At 40.5% G+C, this 19792-nt stretch overlaps 1 long non-coding RNA gene across 1 annotated transcript in view; it reads left to right on the plus strand.

Moving 5' to 3' along the window:
• The first annotated feature begins 2487 nt into the window (after positions 1 to 2487).
• Positions 2488 to 19792, plus strand: part of LOC118906196 — a 58171-nt gene continuing 40866 nt past the window's right edge. The window contains exon 1 of the long non-coding RNA XR_005022439.1: positions 2488 to 2593. This is a non-coding gene — a long non-coding RNA (uncharacterized LOC118906196). The remainder of the gene's footprint in view (positions 2594 to 19792) is intronic.

Raw genomic sequence — 19792 nt, forward strand, 5'->3', positions numbered from 1 at the left:
TATACAGACAAAATCACACACAGAAGCATACGCATACACACTCACAAAAAGAGAAAAAGGAAAGAATATATATATATTGTTGCTCCCAAAGTCCACCACCTCAATTTTGGGATGATTCGTTGTGTTTTCAGGTATGCCACAGATGCAGGGTACATCAAGCTGATTGTGGAGATTTAATTCGCTGCTCCTGAGGCTGCTGGGAGAGATTTCCCTTTCTCTTTTTTGTTCGCACAGCTCCCGGGTTTCAGCTTTGGATTTGGCCCTGCCTCTGTGTGTAGGTCATCTGAGGGCATCTGTTCTTCGCTCAGACAGGACGGGGTTAAAGGAGCAGCTGATTAGGGGGCTCTGGCTCACTCAGGCCGGGGGGAGGGAGGGGTACGGATGCAGGGCGGGCCTGCAGCAGCAGAGGCCAACATGATGTTCCACCAGCTTGAGGCGCACCGTGTGTTCTCCCGGGGAAGTTGTCCCTGGATCACAGGACCCTGGCAGTGGTGGGCTGCACAGGCTCCCAGGAGGGGCGATGTGGAGAGTGACCTGTGCTTGCACACAGGCTTCTTGGTGGCGGCAGCAGTGGCCTTAGTGTTTCATGCCCATCTATGGGGTCCACACTGATAGCCCCAGCTCACGCCCGTCTCTGGAGCTTGTTTAGGTGGTGCTCTGAATCCCCTCTCCTCATGCACCCCAAAACAATGGTCTCTTGCCTCTTCAGCAGGTCCAGACTTTTTCCCGGACTCCCTCCCGGCAAGCTGTGGTGCACTAGCCCCCTTCAGGCTCTGTTCACACAGCCAACCCCTGTCCTATCATTGGGATCTGACCTCTGAAGCCCGAGCCTCAGCTCCCAGTCCCACCTGCCCAGGTGGGGGAGCAGACAAGCCTCTCGGGCTGGTGAGTGCTACTCAGCACCGATCCTCCATGCGGGAATCTCTCCGCTTTGCCTTCCGCACCCCTGTGGCTGCGCTCTCCTCCGCGGCTCTGAAGCTTCCCCCCTCCGCCACCCACAGTCTCTGCCAGTGAAGGGGCTTCCTAGTGTGTGGAAACCTTTCCTCCTTCACAGCCACCTCCAGTGATGCAGGTCCCGTCCCTATTCTTTTGTCTCTGTTTTTTTGTTTTTCCCTACCCAGGTACTTGCCTTTTGGGAAGTCTGAGGTCTTCTGTCAGTGTTCAGTAGGTGTTCTGTAGGAGCTGTTCCATGTGTAGTTGTATTTCTGACGTATTTGTGGGGAGGAAGGTGATCTCCTTGTCTTACTCTTCTGCCATCTTGAAGGTCCTTGGAAGGGCATTTTAGAAGGAAGGAATGAGCAGCACAGCATCTACATCACACTTTGGGGTAGACATAGGTGGGGAGCTCAGCATCTTAAATGAAAAGGCAATGGTTGAGAAAGGAATCTTCTAGTATTTGTAGGGGATTATGATTATAAAACACTTTATAATGTAGGGTCTTGTCATTTGGAAGATAGCATTAAAAGTAATGATAGTTAACATGATCTTCTTTTGCTATGTGGCAACAAAGCTATACATGATTATCTTTTCTTCCTCGTTTTAGCTCAGTTTTATTTTCCCCCATGCCCAGTTCTCTGTTGTTTAGAAAGAGAAATTTGAGAACCGTTTTGTTGCCCCATATTTAGGATTACCTTCCTTCAATACATAGAGAACTCTTCTTTCAAAGGAAGGGTTCTGTTTTCTGGCTACCCCTCCTTTTATTATTCCTTGTGGAATAATAAAATTCTATTAATAGATTGTCAGAGCCAGAGATTATCCTGAAGAATCCAACCCCCTCTTCCTAGAGGTGAGGAGACCAAAGCCTAATTGCCCAAGATCATACAACCAGTTAGTGGTTGCATATCCTGCCTTTTTTCCTGTGTTGTACACATACTACAAGGGACCATTTCTCAGTATCATGAAGAATGTTATTAATCCATCTATATATTTAATGTGAACTTGACTTTTTTCCTAAACATTTATCTGGGTCACTGATAACACATTTTGACTTTAATCCTGCTGTACTTTGTGGCCTTTCATCAAATCTTAAATGAGAGGACAACTTAAGTTCTATGCCTGAACATCTCACGCAATGCAGGAACTCCCTTTATAACATTTCTGATGAGTAAACATCTAGTTTTCTTTAACAGTTCCAGTGACAAGGAGCCTGGGCTGACTCTAAGTCATTCTGCCTTTCATTAGTCACATTTAACACAATACCCTCGGCTCAAGTCAGCCTAGCCCTTCTTCATTTTTTTAATCTTATTTGAGAACTTAAATCCTTTATTCTTAGGCCAGAAACACTTTTCTCAAAAAAAAAAAAGAAAAATTTCTGGGTTTCTCCTAATTTTTGACCCTGTTCTATTGTGTTTGTTTGTGCCATCAACTGTTCAAGTGTTTTAAAAATTGGAGCTTATTGAAGGGCTTGGCAAACAACTTGTAAAAATGAACACTCTCACCTATTTTGCCTTCATTTTGATGATTAGCGATCGTGTATTCTCTTTTTTCAGTGTCACAACAACGTCATGGAAGAGGCAGTGTGGAGATGTTGCTATGGGTGATGCTGAGTGAGGGTTGAAGGAGGCTACTTCATTCACAGACGTCCACTCACCTGGTAAGAGATTTCAGACTTGCACGTTGATCAGTATCACTCAAGGTCAGTTTTGTTTTCTACAATACTATGCGTGCTGTCTTCATGAAAGCAATGTCTTGCACCTGTGACTACATTTGGGGATGGACATTTTGGGGGAATGTGGGATGGTTCCTTGCATCCCTAAAATCAACCCAAGACTATAATCTCCTCCCCCATGACTTGTTGCTAAGAGCCACCATGAAGTGCATGATTTTTTATTTTATACATTGTATCTATTGCGAGTAGCTAACTCCCTTCCTCTCTACTGGCTTCACATCTAGCCTAGATCTCTTAGAATGGAAACATAGTTTTTTCCAGTTTGTACATAGCTTCCCAAATTCATGACAGCCGTTGGTGTTTGATTTCCACACTGGAATCTTGCCTATGAAATGTGTCCAACTGTTCCTAGGTAGTTTCTCAGTTATAGGCTAATTCCAATCATATTGAAACAAAATAGACTTATGAGACATAAGCTCAGTTTTTCGATTATGAGAACTGGCATGTTTTCCTTCAGTTATATTATGAGAAGCGAGTTGGGAAGGGATGGATGAGAGTCGGCAGCTCTTGGCAGCTGGCACAGTGGAGGGCAGTGAATGGGGAGGAAGAGCAGGTACATCTCTCTACTCTCTGGCCTTCAGCATCATCATCGGTAAGATGGGCATCCTGACATTGACCTGCTACTCTTTCTGTACATCCGCCAGGTAGCACATGTGAAGTGCCCCTCATGGTGCTGGAAATATGGGAATCCCTCAGCAAATGGTGATTCCTTCTTTTATGACAAATGAGATCAGGCATGAAATGTGCTGTGTAGACTTCAAAGGTCTCACTATTATTGTTTGTTAGTTCTTTCTTGGGTGCTTAGAGTTTCACTCCTTAATTAGAGGCCACTCCCTTAACTTTTTTGGAACAGCATTAAATCCCAAAGGCTGCCTTTGATCTGGGCTGACTAGGTCACACCCAGGTTTTTAAATACAGTTATAATCTCCAGCTAATCATAGTATACATGCTGACAGCTTACTGCCTAGCAGGGGGTGAGTATAAACCAATAGCCTTATCCACCACTTCAGTCTCTCCATTCTTGGATTAACCAGATGAGAAGTGTGAGAAAGAGCTCTGACTTTCCCCTTTTGGGAGGCTTCCTGCAAAATAAGTCATTCTGGTCTAGGAAGCTCTGCTGTCCTACCTAATCCCTCGGGGGGCAGGCAGAGAACAGACAACAGGAGTCACCACAGTGTTGAAAAGCATAAGCCTTGGAATCAGACAGATGGGTTGATTCAAGTCCAAGATTATCCATTCCACTGCTGTAACGTAAGTGGTAGTTTATTTCAACATTCTAAGTCCATTTCCCTGTCTATAAAAGGGAGACCATATTGCCTACTCATTGCATTGCTGTGTGATGCACTTGTCACATAGTAAATGCAAAATTCATACTAGTGTTTCTTTCCAGACTTTCTGCATGTGGACCAATGTCTGCCTCATCAGGGTGCTTTTCCTTCCTGTGCAGAGGAATCTGCCCCTTCCCAGTCCCCAAAAGGGACTATTTCCACTTAAATGGTGTCACAGCCTGCCTAAAAGGTCAAAAAGGACATATTCCTCATACACTTATTTATTCATTTATTCAACCTATTGACTCCCATCAAGGTCCTCAGCTATGAGATGCAGGTTAATTGGAAATTATATTTCATGTTAAAATACTAACAAATCTCTCGTACTGTACTAGAAAATAATCATTTAAGGAATACATTAATTCAGTAGTAGCGCTTCTGAGATGTTTTGTATTTTAGAAACTGTATAAATCCTTCAGATGTTTTGATGAGACATGTTTGAATAATTAATTTATATGCTCATATATCTAAGAAGCTTGCAAAACTATTTTATTTGAATGCAATATATATATATGTATATGTGTCTATATTTAATCTCTTATTACCTTGTGAATTATATAGTCATGTCATGTTTCCATTATTTAGACAGATCTCTGGAAATAAAGGGCGGTCTGTTATTTACTAAGAAAATAATTCCAGATTTATTTAAGGATTTCAGCTTTTCTCATCCAAAGCGAAACACAGTTAACTCACTCTGGCATTCTTTTGTTTAACATTTATGAAATAAGTACTGCAAGGTGAGACTGCCTGATTCCTCAAGTTTGCCTTCTTGTTCCCATTGAGCCTTTTCCAAAACAGTCTCCTCAGGCAAAGCCAGAGATTGAATATTGTTGGTATGCTGTAGAGGGAATGTCATAGTCAATATGCAGATATTAAATCCAAAAATAGTTGTTGGCCTAAGGAGGCAGCAAAGCTCCTGATTGGAATTGTGAAGTCAAGTGGAGGATGAGAAAGGGAGAACGGGGTGGGGGGTATGAAAGGCATGTTTCCTGTTTGTGTCTCTTCCACATTCCTGTGTTGAAACCCTAACCTTCCCCCCTGACCCCCGCCCCCTGAGGGTAATTAGGTCATGAAGGTGGAGCCCTCATGATGACGTTAGTGCCCTTATAAAGAAGAGAATTTAGAAAGCTTACTCTGCCCGCCCCGCATTCCCTGCCATGTGAAAACAGAGCAAGAAGGTGGCCGTCTGCAAACCCAGAAGGGAGCTCTCACCAGACCTGGCCATACTAGCACCCTGATCTCAGACTTCCAGCCTGCAGAACTGTGAGAAGTTTCTGTATAAGTCAGTCAGTCCATGGTGTTTTGTCACAGCAGCCTGGACTGACTGAGATAAAGCAGAAGAAGCATTTTGGGGAGCAGTGTGTATGATTAAGATGGTGTAGATTAAGTGGTACAGATGGATTCAAAGCATGGACGGCCAGTGCCTAAGACATAGGTTTTTATTCCAACAATCAACCAGCCCTTACTGAGTATTACTGTATAGCAGACTGGAGATACAATGTGAAAATATTCTTCCCCTCAAGCAAGTTTGTCCACTGGCTGTGCCTATCCCAGCACTACCCAGGACACAGGTCAAGGGTTCATGTTGTCTGGCATGTCTCTAATGTAGCCTAAGATGTACCAGGCGGTCATAGTTTAATGCTGTTTGATGCTTAGCTTTGACACTTACCTCCTCTCTCTCTGATTCTTCACGAGAAATAAATACCTGGCTAAAATTTGATTTACCATGTAATTCTTCTACAGGGATAAAAAGTATTTGTCAAAAGACACAGAACAGCTGCTCTCCCTGCCGATTGTAGTTTTCACTGTAAATTAATTAAATGACATGGTGTGGGTTCCACCTTGACAGACTGACTCTGTTTGCATCCTGGGTTAAAAAAAAAAAAAAAATCAGGGGCTGACCCTGGACTGGTGAAGTAAATGCATATTATGGGTATACAAGACTAAATATATACTTTTTAACCCCTTGGCTGTTCTTCTCTGAGCAATGGCAGACTTGGGCTTGAGTAGGAGAGAGTGGCAAGAAATATGGTGGGCACTGTGGAAAGGAGTGAAATGAGGTCTGGTCAGGACTCAGGAGGTGCCCTAGCTCCTGTTCTGACACAAACTCACAGTGTGATTCTTGGCAAATGGCTTAAAAACACTGTGTAACTTTTTCTGATCTACTGAAAAACAATAATGTCTAGTCCAGAGTCCTCTAAGGATATAAGACTAACTCGTAAGAAATAAGTAAAGAATAGTATGAATAAATATAAAAAAAGAATCACATGTGTGATGATTATCCCTGGTGGTGTGTGTCAGAATCACCTGTTGTGAATTTTAAAAATCACAAATAACCAGGTTCCAACTCAGACTTATTAAGTTCTCTCTCCCTCACCTTCACTACCACCCCCCACCCCCACCCCCACACAGAAAATGGATAAAAGTGATATGAAAAAGAGGTAGAGTTGGAGGAGACCATCCTGGGTTTCACATGAAGCATATTTTCAAATGGAGGCTGCTGAATTGTGAGTCTCTGGAAGGCAGGAAGTGGGGTTGCTTTGTTTCTAGTTGTGTGCCCCTCAGCCTGAAACAGTGCGTTAGCCACAGTTAGCCCCCCTGAGCATAGTGCACTGACTGGAGGTTGGAGGTGGGGTCGGGATATTAGGGTTTTAGTCTCTGACCTTCATAGCTGTGTGAACTTGGGCAAGTCAGTTTCTCTCTCTAATCTTTGCTTTCTTGACCTGCAAAATAAGGTGATATGATATGGTGACCCTTAATGTTTTCCAAAGTACGGATTCTTGGGAGGCAGATTTGGGCTTGAATTCTGACCCCAATATTTATTTTTTGGTCTCGTGCAAATTAACTGGCACCTAGTCTGTTAATTTCCTTCTACTTTCTTCTCCTCTCCTCCAAATTGTAATGTTCAGTGCATCTAACAGCAACATTTACTTCTGGTCTACCTCTTCCTTGTTTTGCTTTCAATTAATTATATGGAGTGATGATGAGTAAATATGTAATGAAAGGGGAGAAAGCCTAAGCTGTGATCAGACACTTCTGGCTCTAAAAGGTCTGAAAAATTCAACTTCTTAAGACAGTGCCTCTGAGGAGATATTGGCACATTAACCACTCTGTCAAACTCATTGTAGTTTGCAAAGTACTTTCCAAAACATGGTATCATTTGAGCTTTCCAGCCATCCTGAGAATCACGCAGGCACAGATTGTTTTTCACTTTTGTTGAGGGTGTATCTCAGGCTCAGAGTTTTTAAATGACTAAGTCTACCTTCCTTCTTCTTCATAACAGCACTGATCGTTATTAGTAGTACAAAGTATATGGTCTTCTTCAATGTTCAAAACACTCTCCGTATAATGTCATAGCGCCTATAAGTAGCACAGTGAAGTAAAATTCAACTTTGCCAGCCCATTTTACAGCTGAAGAGCCCTTATCTCTGAGAGATTAAATTGTTTGTCCAAGTTCATAAAAATTGTAAGTAGCAGATTCAAGAATTTAATTCTCTGAACTCTTTCAGCACTTTGGAAACTGTATGAATAGTTTCTTTAATTACTTCTGTATTTCCATCGATTCATCATCTTTTCTGAGAGAATTATTTCATAGAATTGATCGAAATTAGACAATAAAGCAGAGGGGTGATCCTATTTGTACTTATTTCATTCTTCTTGGAATTATCAAGACATACCAAGGGAAAGATCATCTCATCAACCCCAAAGATTCTTACAATCAACGTCATTCAATGGCAGAGGATAGTTCCCGAAGCCAGATGTCACTCACTGAAGTCTTTAGATACAGGTCATTTCTGAGTTGCACACCAGTATAGCACCACATGGAGTATCAAGTTACTTCAATCTGATATTTTGACTTGTACATGAATTCTATGCATTGAAAAAGTTATTGACCTGAATTATGTGATGGCTGCTAAATTCCAATAAGAGTTACAAAAATAAACCAAACATGCTAATTAGAAATCTCCATCCCAGATTCAACCACATATTCCCCTTATCTCTAATGGAGGTAAGCTGGTTCATCTTAACATTTTCAGTTCTTGTTTTGTTGTATTTCCTTCCAACCTTTCGCAAAATATGTTATGAAATTTGAGTTTCTCTACTAATTTGGTAGGTAACACCAAAATGTGTTAATGATTGATCATATTTGTATTATACCTTGTCATAAAAATATCCATGTGCATTACTTTATTTAACTCCTATATATCTTATGATATAGGAATAAAATATAGTATGATTTTCCCGTTACACATGAGAAAAAGTAAATTTAAGATTGTTGCTAATAGTAATTTGAGAAATTGTGAATTCAGTTCTGCTAACTACAGCGTTTATCTTTTTTTTTTTTCCTCTACATATATGATAACTACTTTAAGATACCACTTTTGGGGCTGCTTTTTATAATCAGTGGACATATCTTCTAACCATTTGAGAGTTATTAGGTATGTAGCATTCACCCAGAATGCTCAGTGGCATATAATAACTGTAGCTTTTGGTACAACTAAAAGATACAATAAGAAAGATTTTTAAATGGTTTAGCAGCTCTGAAAAGAAAAATCATCTCAGTTCAACAGTGTTCCTTCGTGTTTGTACATTTAATCCAGGTTCCTTTTTATGAGTTTCTGCTCTTGCTCAGAGAATTCTTTCTGCTGCTCTTTGTTCTGTTCATAGATGTATTTTGTTGAGTCTCCAAATGAGAAAAAAAATACAAAGAAGAAAAAAACATTTACATGTTATGATTTATTGTCACAATGGTTATGGTGGTGAGTGGGGATTCACTCTAGTTTATGAATAATATATTTACACTATTATGTCTCCCGGTAAAATTATAAGATTGATATTCAACAAAGAGACTCTAAGCATGATGAATTGCTACCACATAAAGGTAGTCAATCTTTATCAGCTTCCATTCAAAATGAGCTGGATTGTTGCAGGAATGCTCTGAGAGCTTTCCAACTGATGCTTTCTGCCGTATTCTTTCAATTCTTTTGGAAAAGAAATACTGAGCATCAGACCCACATTTTGTGATAACTTGGGCGGGCTCAGCAGCAGTGGATGCCGGGACTTAATACAGAAGGAGAGGCAAAATCTACAATTCAGTTAGAACTGGGGCTTTTGGAGTGACTGGAAGGTTGTAATGTCAGCAGTTGAACATGCGTTGTATTCAAATAGGCAGTGAATTTCATCTAGATTCAAGCTGGTGTTAAGGAAACGGATGTAGGTGGAGCCAGGCAACATCAATTTTCTATACAGTGACTTTTTCTAGCTAGAAGTAGTATAGCATTCTGGTTTCTTCAATCAACTTATGTTCCTTTAGTGCCTACTGCAACCCAAGCATTGCCACAGGCATTTGGATACATCAGAGAACAAAATGAATAAGTCCTTGCCCTCAGGAAACTTACTTGCTACTGGGAGACAGAAATACATTAAATAAGTAAATAGGTAGGAAGTCAGATGATGAAAATAACAATGCTGAAAAGTAAAGTAGGGTAAGAGGGATGGAGGGGGTGAGGGTGGCTAGAGGGACGATTTGCTTTTTTTTCTTTTTAATATTTGGGAAGACCTTGCTGATAAAGGGATATTTGAGGAAAAACATGCAGGAAGTGAAGGAGCAGGCCATGTGGATACCTGCTAGGAGCATTCCAGGTAATGGAACAAGAAGCACAAAGGCGTTGGGATGAAGGTAAGCTCAGTATGTGTTTAGATGATTGGAATGGAAGCAGCATCAGTAAGGGATGCAAAGATGCACAGCAGTGCCTGCATCTGTGGGGAGCACAGGTGGAGTATGGAAGGAAGGACAGAGAGGAGGAAGGAACTGAGGATATCCATGTACTGAACGTAGCAGAGCACATGCTGAAGACCTTCTGCATGCTGGACTCTGTGGGGATTCAGAGCAACCAGATCCTTATGTATGTCTTAAATATCTGTCTTGCTCCTGCTCTGTCTGAGCTAAATATCTCAGAAACATCAAAGAAATACCACCAAATGTCCATTTTTTATATTCAGATCCTGGGCCATCTGGCCTTACCAAGCACACAGCTCACTCCAGGTCAGTCTTTCCAGGTTCCCAGGACTGTCCTGCTGCTCAAAAAGTGGTGGTTAAACCTTTGAGCCTTCCTGCAGCTGAAACAAGATCTGCTCTTTTTCAGATTCTCACTTGGTTCCAACTTTTTTTTTTTTTTTGCTCTGGATAGGAGAGAATTTTTTTTTAATTTTATTGGAGTATAATTGCTTTACAATGTTGTGTTAGTTTCTGCTATACAGTGAACTGAATCAGCTCTATGTATACATATATCCCCTCCCTCTGGGACCTCCCTCTCCACCCTCATCCCACCCATCTAGGTCATCACAGAGGACTGAGCTGAGCTCCCTGTGCTATGCAGCAGGTTCCCACTAGCTATCTATTTTACACATGGTAGTGTATTTATGTCAAACCTAGTCTCCCAATTCATCCCACCCTCCCTTTCCCCCCACTGTATCCGCACGCCCATTCTTTACATCTGCCTTTCTATTCCTGCCCTGCAGATAGGTTCATCTGTGCCATTTTTCTAGATTCCACATACATGCGTTAATATACAATAATTGTTTTTCTCTTTCTGACTGACTTCACTCTGTATGACAGACTCTAGGTCCATCCACATCTCTACAAATGACCCAGTTACATCTCTTTTTATGGCTGAATAATATTCCATTATATATATATATGTACCACATCTTCTTTATCCATTCATCTGTCTATGGACACTTAGGTTGTTTCCATGTCCCGGCTATTGTAAATAGTGCTGCAGTGAACATTGGGGTGCATGTGTCTTTTTGAATTATGGTTTTCTCAGGATATATGCCCAGTGGTGGGATTGCTGGGTCATATGGTAGTTCTATTTTTAGTTTTTTAAGGAACCTCCATATTGTTCTCCACAGTGGCTGTATCAATTTACATTCCCACCAACAGTGCAAGAGGGTTCCCTTTTCTCTGCACCCTCTCCAGCATTTATTATTTGGAGATTTTTTGATGATAGCCATTCTGACCAATGTGAGGTGATACCTCATTGTAGTTTTGACTTGCATTTCTCCAATAATTAGTGCTTTTGAGCATCTTTTCACGTGCCTCTTGGCCATCTCTATGACTTCTTTGCTGAAATGACTATTTAGGTCTTCCATCAATTTTTTGATTGGGTTGTTTGTTTTTTTGATATTGAGCTGCATGAGCTGTTTTTATATTTTGGAGACTAACCCTTTGTCCGTTGCTTCATTTGCAAATATTTTCTCCCATTCTGTGGGTTTTCTTTTCATCTTGTTTATGGTTTCCTTTGCTGTGGAAAAGCTTTTAAGTTTAATTAGGTCCCATTCACTTATTTTTGTTTTTATTTTCATTACTCTAGGAGGTGGGCCATAAAAGATCTTGCTGTGATTTATGTCTAAGAATGTTTTTCCTATGTTTTCCTCTAAGAGTTTTATAGTGTCCGGTCTTATATTTAGCTCTTTAATCCATTTTGAGTTTATTTTTGTGTATGGTGTTTGGGAGTGTTCTAATTTCATTCTTTTACATGTAGTTGTCCAGTTTTCCCAGCACCATTTATTGAAGAGGCTGTCTTGTCTCCATTGTATATTCTTGCTTCCTTTGTCATAGATTAGGTGACCATAGGTGCGTGGGTTTATCTCTGGGCTTTCTATCCTGTCCCATTGATCTATATTTCTGTTTTTGTGCCAGTACCCTATTGTCTTGATTACTGTAGCTTTGTAGTATAGTCTGAAGTCGGGGAGCCTGAGTCCTCCAGCTCCATTTTTCTTTCTCAAGATTGCTTTGGCTATTTTGGGTCTTTTGTGTTTGCATAAAAATTGCATAATTTTTTGTTCTAATTCTGTAAAAAATGCCATTGGTAATTTGATAGAGATTGCATTGAACCTGTAGATTGCATTGGGTAGTATGATCATTTCCACAATATTGATTCTTCCAGTTCAGGAACATGGTATATCTCTCCATCTGTTTGTGTCATCTTTGATTCCTTTCATCAGTGTTTTATAGTTTTCTGAGTACAGGTCTTTTGCCTCCTTAGGTAGGTTTATTCCTAGTTATTTTATTCTTTTTGTTGTGATGGTAAATGGGATTGATTCCTTAATTTCTCTTTCCGATCCTTTGTTGTTAGTATGTAGGAATGCAAGAGATTTCTGTGCATTAATTTTGTATCCTGCAACCTTACCAAATTCAATGATTAGTTCTAGTAGTTTTCTGGTGGCATCTTTAGGATCATCTATGTATAGTATCATGTCATCTAAAAACAGTGACAGTTTTACTTCTTTTCCAATTCGTATTCCTTTTATTTCTTTTTATTCTCTGATTGCCATGGCTAGGACTTCAAAAACTATGTTGAATTTTCAAGAGTGGTGAGAGTGGACATCCTTATCTTGTTCCTGATCTTAGAGAAAATGCTTTCAGTTTTTCTCCATTGAGAATGATGTTTGCTGTGGGTTTGTCATATATGGCCTTTATTATGTTGAGGTAGGTTCCCTCTATGCCCACTTTCTGGAGAGTTTTTATCATAAATGGGTGTTGAATTTTGTCAAAAGCTTTTTCTGCCTTATTGAGATGATCATATCGTTTTTATTCTTTAATTTGTTAATATGGTGTATCATATTGATTGTTTTGCATATATTGAAGAATCCTTGCATCCCTGGGATAAATCCCACTTGATCATGGTTTATGATCTTTTTAATGTGTTGTTGGATTCTGTTTGCTAGTATTTTGTTGAGGATTTTTACAACTATATTCATGAGTGATATTGGTCTGTAATTTTCTTTTTTTGTGATATATTTGTGTGGTTTTGGTATCAGGGTAATGATGGCCTTATAGAACGAGTTTGGGAGTGTTCCTCCCTCTGCAAGTTTTTGGAAGAGTTTGAGAAGGATAGGTATTAGCTCTTCTCTAAATGTTTGATAGAAATCACCTGTGAAGCCATCTGGTCTTGGGCTTTGGTTGGAAGATTTTTATTTACAGTTTCAATTCTATCCTCTTTCTTCAGCTTGGTCAGTTGATCAAAGATTTTCTTTTTAATACCCCTTCTGCTCCACCACATCTTCAGAGACTTCTCCTTTCCACCACCTCCAGGCTCATCTCTTATTCTGTCTCCTCTTGACCTTGCATTCTATCACAGGATGTGAGTAACACAGAATCTCTGCCCTTAAGAATTTTTCAGAAAGTGAACACCTGCCCAACTCATTGATAAAAGTTGAGTGAGACCGAGAGGCAAGCTCTTTTGTTGGAGCAAATAAAATGAGTTTGGAGAAGAACTTCCTTCTGCCAAAGGAAGGTAATAGAGGCTCATGAAAAAAGTGACCTATGGTTTGGGCCTTGAAGGATAAGTGATATTGTAGTAGGCAGAAGGGGTGAGGTTGGGAAAATACATTCCATGCAGAAGGAGTCACTTGTACAAGTGTATTCTTATGTATTCCCATTCCTGCCATTCCCCTCTTATGACACTGTGCTATGGCCCAGTTTACCTACATGTCTAGCCCTGCATGATATTTATTGATGGTTTTATATGATAACTTAAACACATGCCATCTTCTACTTCTGTGGGTGTACTTCCATTTGCTTGGTTGGTTGGTTGGTTGATTGCTCACTTGCTTCTGAGCCTGGTATTTTCAAGAATCCTTCCTGAACCTACCCCAGGCAGCTCTAACCACACCTTTATACCGTGATTTCTTCACAGTTTGGCCCTGGGTGATATAGTTGCTGTAACTCTCTGCAGACCTTTCCATCTGTGTATGCTGCTAAGGAAAGCAAAGGGAGGTCACAGAAACCTGGATTCTTGTTCTAGTTCACCATTCACTGACCTATGACAAGTGCCAGGCTCCTCTTTGTTAAGGTTGCTCACCTGCCAAGATATGGGAGATTGGATCAAATGTCCCTTCCAAATCTGAAAAGCAAGAGCCTATGGTTTTGAGAGATTGCAATCACCTTGAAGTAGGAGAATGAGTTCACTCTTTCTCTTGGAATCTGTGCCCTTCCACTGAATTAGAGGCAAGTGGCACTCTTGTCAGGGGTTCCTGTACAGGTTTTGGATCTACTGTTAACTTTCTGCATGACCTTGGTTAAGTCTTTGCCACATGCTTAGCTTTGGTTTCCTCACCTACAAATTAGTGATAAGAATAGCCATGTCATATACAGTGGGGAGGATTAAATGAGATAAAGTATAAAGATGCAACACATGTGATAACTTTGAAAAATGTTTGAGTTACAACCACACAAAGGAGATGTTCAGCACTTGTTGTTACAATTGAGCTTTTATCTGGTTGGATTGGACATGATTGTAACTATCAGCTGACTCTCCATTTTCTGAAATGAGGGATTTTTCTGTTGCAGAGATAAGTTATAACACATTTTAACTCAGTGGCAAGGCTGCTGCTGAGCTTGCAAGCTTAAGGACATCCTGGAGAATCCATAGTTAACTCAGTGTGTAGTAGAATATCATTCACACTTAGGAATATTTAGCACAAGGACATGAATAGCTAGACTTGCAGTTGTAACATTTAAAAAAAATCAATGACTTCATAAACTTATCTATAATCGTTAGAAGATGTTTTCAATAAACCTTAATGAAATTTATTATTATTTCACCTATAAAACTAAATAGATTTGCAGATGGATAAGGATCAGCTCAGCTCAGCTCCTCCTGTGAAATTGCCCATTCAGATCTGCCTACTGCAATATATTCAGGAGTGATTTGCAGCAAATTAGGTCAAGTGACTTCACGTTACAATCTTCTGCTAAAGACACTTCCTAATGGGTCCTGTTTCTTCCTGGGTTTTCAAAGTCTTCTTTTTTTTTTTTTTTCCCGAATTTCAAAAGCACTTAGGACAGTTTAAAGTCGTCCAATAAAATGTAATACAATTGATTAAGGAATGTAAATAAAATGAGTTTCAAGGCCAGAAAATTAAAACTTGAGTAGCTTATAGCCAGGCAGAAAAAAGCAGTGAAGAACGTGGTGAAAGACGTATTCATTCAACATACATTTACCTACATTTATTTACTGAATATTTATTGTGTTTTAGGGATCAGAATATGAGTAAAATCTGGCACTTGCCTTTAAGATATTCCTGGTCCAGCCAGAGTGACAGGAGTTAGGTTTGTGCAGGGAATGTATATGAAGAATTTGAAACTTGGAAAGTGTATTAGCTGCTGTAACAAATTACCACTATCTTAGTGACTTAAAACCAAACAGATTTACTATCATGAAGGTCTGTAAGTCAGAAGTCCAACACAGGTCTCACTGGGCTAAAATTAAGGTGCAGGGAGGGCTACATTGCTTTCTGGAGGCTCCAGGGGAGAATCCAGTGTCTAGAGGTGGTCCTCCTTCCTTGACTCATGGCCCCTTTCCTCCATCTTCCAAGTTCAGCTTGTCTTTCTCCCTCTGTATCACTCTTACCTCCTCCCCTGCGTCTGTCTCTCTGAAGAACCTGTATTCATTTGCTAGGGCTGCAGAAAGAAAGTACAAAGCTACAAGCAACAGAAATTCATTGTCTTCCAATTCTGGAGGCTAGAAGTCCAAGGTCAAGGTGTTGGCAGTGTTGGTTTCTCCTAAGGGCTATGAGGGAGAATCTGTTCCAGGTGTCTCACCTGGCTTCATTCAGCTTCCTTAACCTTCCCTGAGTTCCAAAGGGCAGAAACAAATAGGTGATTTGTTGGCAAAATTTGGCATTCCTTGCCTTGTAGAATCATGACTCCGACCTCTGTCTTCAACTTCTCATGGCCTTCTCTCTATATATGTTTGTTTGTGTCCAAATTTCCCCCTTTTATAAGGGTACCAGTCATACTGGGTTAGGGGGCCATCATACTCAAGTATGACCTCATCAATTACAGCTGCAATCACCCTATTTCCAAATAAGATCATATGCTGAAGTCCTTGGGATTAGGATTTCAACATGTGAATTCTGAGGGACACAATTCAACCTCTTCCAGGACCCCTGTGATTACACAGGGCCCATCCAGGTAGTCCAGAATAATCTCCCTATCACAAGATCCTTAATTCAGGTAAGATATTTACAGGTTCCATGTATTAGGATGCGGAACTCTTTGGGGGGGCTGTTATTCTGTCTACTACAGAAGCTTCTGGGGTCAGGTATTATTGAAGACCTAAAGAATGAAAAAAATGGGTTATTATATGAAATCATGTGTGTGAAACGTTTGAAAATTGTAAAGCACTGTAGAATTTAAAGAATCAGTCAATTAAAAAAAAGTTAAAATAAAAAGGAATGAAGGGGAATTCATCAAATGGAGATTTGGGGTGGAGGACACTGCAGGCAGGAGGAGCTGCATCCCCAGGATATCGTGGGCAACAACAGTGCATTCAGCAAACCACATAGACCCGTGCAGCCGAAAGCTTTCATGCTCAGGCTTCATTTTTCTCAATTTCACTTTATAGACTGTTCTTTCCATCTTAAAGCATCTTCTCCAAGTTTCTGTGACACCACAGTTGGCTTGTTTTCCTTTAACCACTGTTTCTTTTCCTTCTCATCAAATCCAGAGGTGGCAAATCACAGCTGCTGGCCAAATTCTGCTTGCTGCCTCCTTTTGTAAATAAAGTTTTCTTGGAACACAGCCATGCATGTTTGTTTTTGTCTGTGGCTGCTTCAGTGATATAATAGCAGAGTTGAGGAGGCACAGGCAAGACAGTATGGCCTTCAAAGGTGAAAGTATCTATTGCCTGGCCTTTTACGAAAAAAAGTTTCCCAATCCCTGATCTACTTGGCTGGATTCTTCTCTCCTCGCTTTAGAGGGCCCAGAATTCAATCTTATTCATCTTCCCTTTTCTACCCACATTCTTTAAGTGATTTTAGTCAGTCTCCTATCTTTTTCTTTCTTTTTTTTTTTTTAATTTTTAATTTATTTTTATTTTTTACAGTATGTCCTTGTTGATTTTTTTTTTTTTAAATGAGTCTCCTATCTTTAAGTACAACCTTACTGCTGATGACACTCAAATTTGTATGGCAAATTCTGACCCCTCCCCTGTGAGTTCCAGATACAAATATCAGCCTTCTCAGCATCTCCACTTGGATAATTAATAGGTATCCAAAAGTTAATGTTTCCAAAAAGAACTCTTGGAATTGTTACCTAACACAAGTCCGTGTGTCCAATGCACAGTGAGGCCAAACAAACTGAAACATCAGAGTTTGGAGCAGAGAAAGGTTTATTGCAGGGCCAGGCAAGGAGAACGGGTGGCTCATGCTCAAAAACCTCTAACTCCCCAATGGTTTTGGGGGGGAAAGTTCTATAGGCAAAATTTGGGGTGAGGGCTGCAGGGTGAGTGACTTTCTTCTGATTGGTTGGTGGTGAGGTAACAGGGTGGTGCTCCAGGAATCTTGTGCTCATCCTGAAGTTGCCATCCTCTGCCTAGGTGGCGGCCTTGGTTCTGTAGAAGAGCTCAGAGATAATGTTTTGTATATTCTTTGAGGAACCAGGACCCTGCCCCAAGGCTGCACTATTGTTTCTTGACTGCTTCTCCCTTGTTTCTTCGTTCCCTCCCTTCCCTGATCAGCAACTGTTTGAATCTGCCCTTTGGAACTCAGGGAAGGTTAAGGAAGCTGAATGAAGCCTATTTCCTACAAACAAGAAATGGGGAACACGGGAAGGATTTGTACCCACGAGGGCCCCACGGGGTCCTGCTCAGTTTTAGATACTCCCAAACACCCTAACATGCTCCTCCCCTGGTCAGAGCCATTATTGTTCACAGTTGTGCAAGTCAAATATCTAGCAGAAAGCCTTGATATTTCTCATTCCTTCAACCCCACCTCCAATCCACCAGCTGTCTGGTGAGGAGTACTTCTACAATGCCCCCAAATCTGACCCCTTCTCACTACCTGATCACATCTACAGCTGCCATCCCTGTGCATATCAGCATCCCTCGCCTGTGCCACTGCAATGACACCTGCTGTCCTCCTAGCTTCTATTCTGCAGTAAATTCACTGACCAGCAGCCTAGTAATCTTTTTTAAAGTAAATGATATTTTTTTTCTCTGCCATAGATTACCATCTCACTTAAAATAATAATCAAGTTTCTATGCCATGGCTGACAAAACCCACATGGGTCCATGTGATCTGGTCTCAATCTGCCTTTCCAGCCAGCTCTCCCTGGCTCATTGCCCCCCTACTCCCCTGGCCTTATTCTGTGGCTTGAGCACACCAACCACACTTCCGTCTCTGTTTCTTTGTGTAGTTATCATTCATTCTGCAGGAACTCTTTGCTCCATATTTTTACATACCTGGCTCGCTCTCATCACTGTGATCTCAGTTTAAATGTCACCTCCTCAGAGAGTTCTCCTCTGACCATCCTTGCTAAATATCACCCCCCCACCACAGCCCACCCAAAGCCCTTCCTCTCATATCTCACTTTTGTAAGTTTTATTCATCGAACTTTTCATTTTTCTGAATTTATCATATTTCATTATTGCTTACCGTTTCCCCAAACTCACTCTTCCTCCTCCTCTTCCCACAACATTGGGATACAAGCTACATGATGGCAAGGACTTGGACTTGATTAGCAAATACTTCATGGAAGAGGTGTCACTGGCACCTTCCAGGTGATATTTCTTTATTTGTGCACACAAGCATATGTGAATGAATACTTTCACATTTTTATAATTTTACTATCAATGTTAAGTAATTTTTTCATTCAATATTGCAGAGACTTCTGCATGTTAACAGTGTATATTTTCAAATCATGTGTAGTGGCCACAGGCTAGCATATTTTCTAGATGTACCACAATTTTCGTAACCAGTCCCCTAAAGATGAGCACTATTCTTCTGATATTATAAACATCCTGTGATGATGTCCACTGCATGAATTTTCAACACCTGTATTTTTATAGGGCCAACTTTTGGTCAGTAAGACAAGAGTAACTGTTGAAATATAGAAAGTCTGTACCAAATTGTATACAACTGACCAGTTTGCAATTCTCAGTAAGGACCACTATGTGCCTCAAGTCTCAGCCCCCTTGTCTGTCCCAACCTCTGTCTCAGGACCCTTCACACCTTCCTCACAGCCTGGAACCAAAGGTCAATCCCTGCCTCAGCAGGGTCCCTTCTGGACAGACGCTGTTGGGAGGTCACTTCCATGCCAAGTACCGCTGGAACAGTTTTGAATGTTTGATTATAAAACCTGTGCTACTAAGGCCTTAAAATTAGATAAAAAGTTATGCACATTACTCACTTGGAAATGTATTACAAAAGTTCTTTCTACAAAATTTGTTTCAGTTGAGCATTTATGAGTCCTGAGGGTGGGAAGATTAATTATAACTTCACCAACACTGGTTATTGCCAATCTCTAAGTTTTGTGAATCTTATTGGGAAAAATCTCATTTTTGTTTTATTTGCATTAGTTTGACTATTGATAAATTGAGCATTTTATATGGTATTGGTTATTTATATTCCTTTCTAAGAGAAACTTGCTGTTTGTGTGTTTTGCCCTTTTTTCTTTGGACCTTGGAAGTTTAAAATTGTTTCTCTTTTGAGTCAGGTTTGTTGAGGTGTAATTATTTTAACAGCTTTATTGATTATATAAGTCATATACCATAAAACTCACCATTTAAAGTGTGCAATTGAATTGGCTTTAGGATCAGTACATTCACAGATTCATGCAATCATCACCACAATCCAATTTTAGCACATTTTCATCACTCCAAAAAGAAACTCTGTACTGGCAATCACTCCTTATTAATTTTTCCCCACCCCATTCCCTGACAAGCATTAATCTGCTTTCTGTCTCTATAAGTTTGCCAACTATGAATATTTTATATGAATGAATTAT

This window comes from Balaenoptera musculus, chromosome 13, assembly GCF_009873245.2.
Source record: "Balaenoptera musculus isolate JJ_BM4_2016_0621 chromosome 13, mBalMus1.pri.v3, whole genome shotgun sequence".
Lineage (NCBI taxonomy): Eukaryota > Metazoa > Chordata > Mammalia > Artiodactyla > Balaenopteridae > Balaenoptera > Balaenoptera musculus.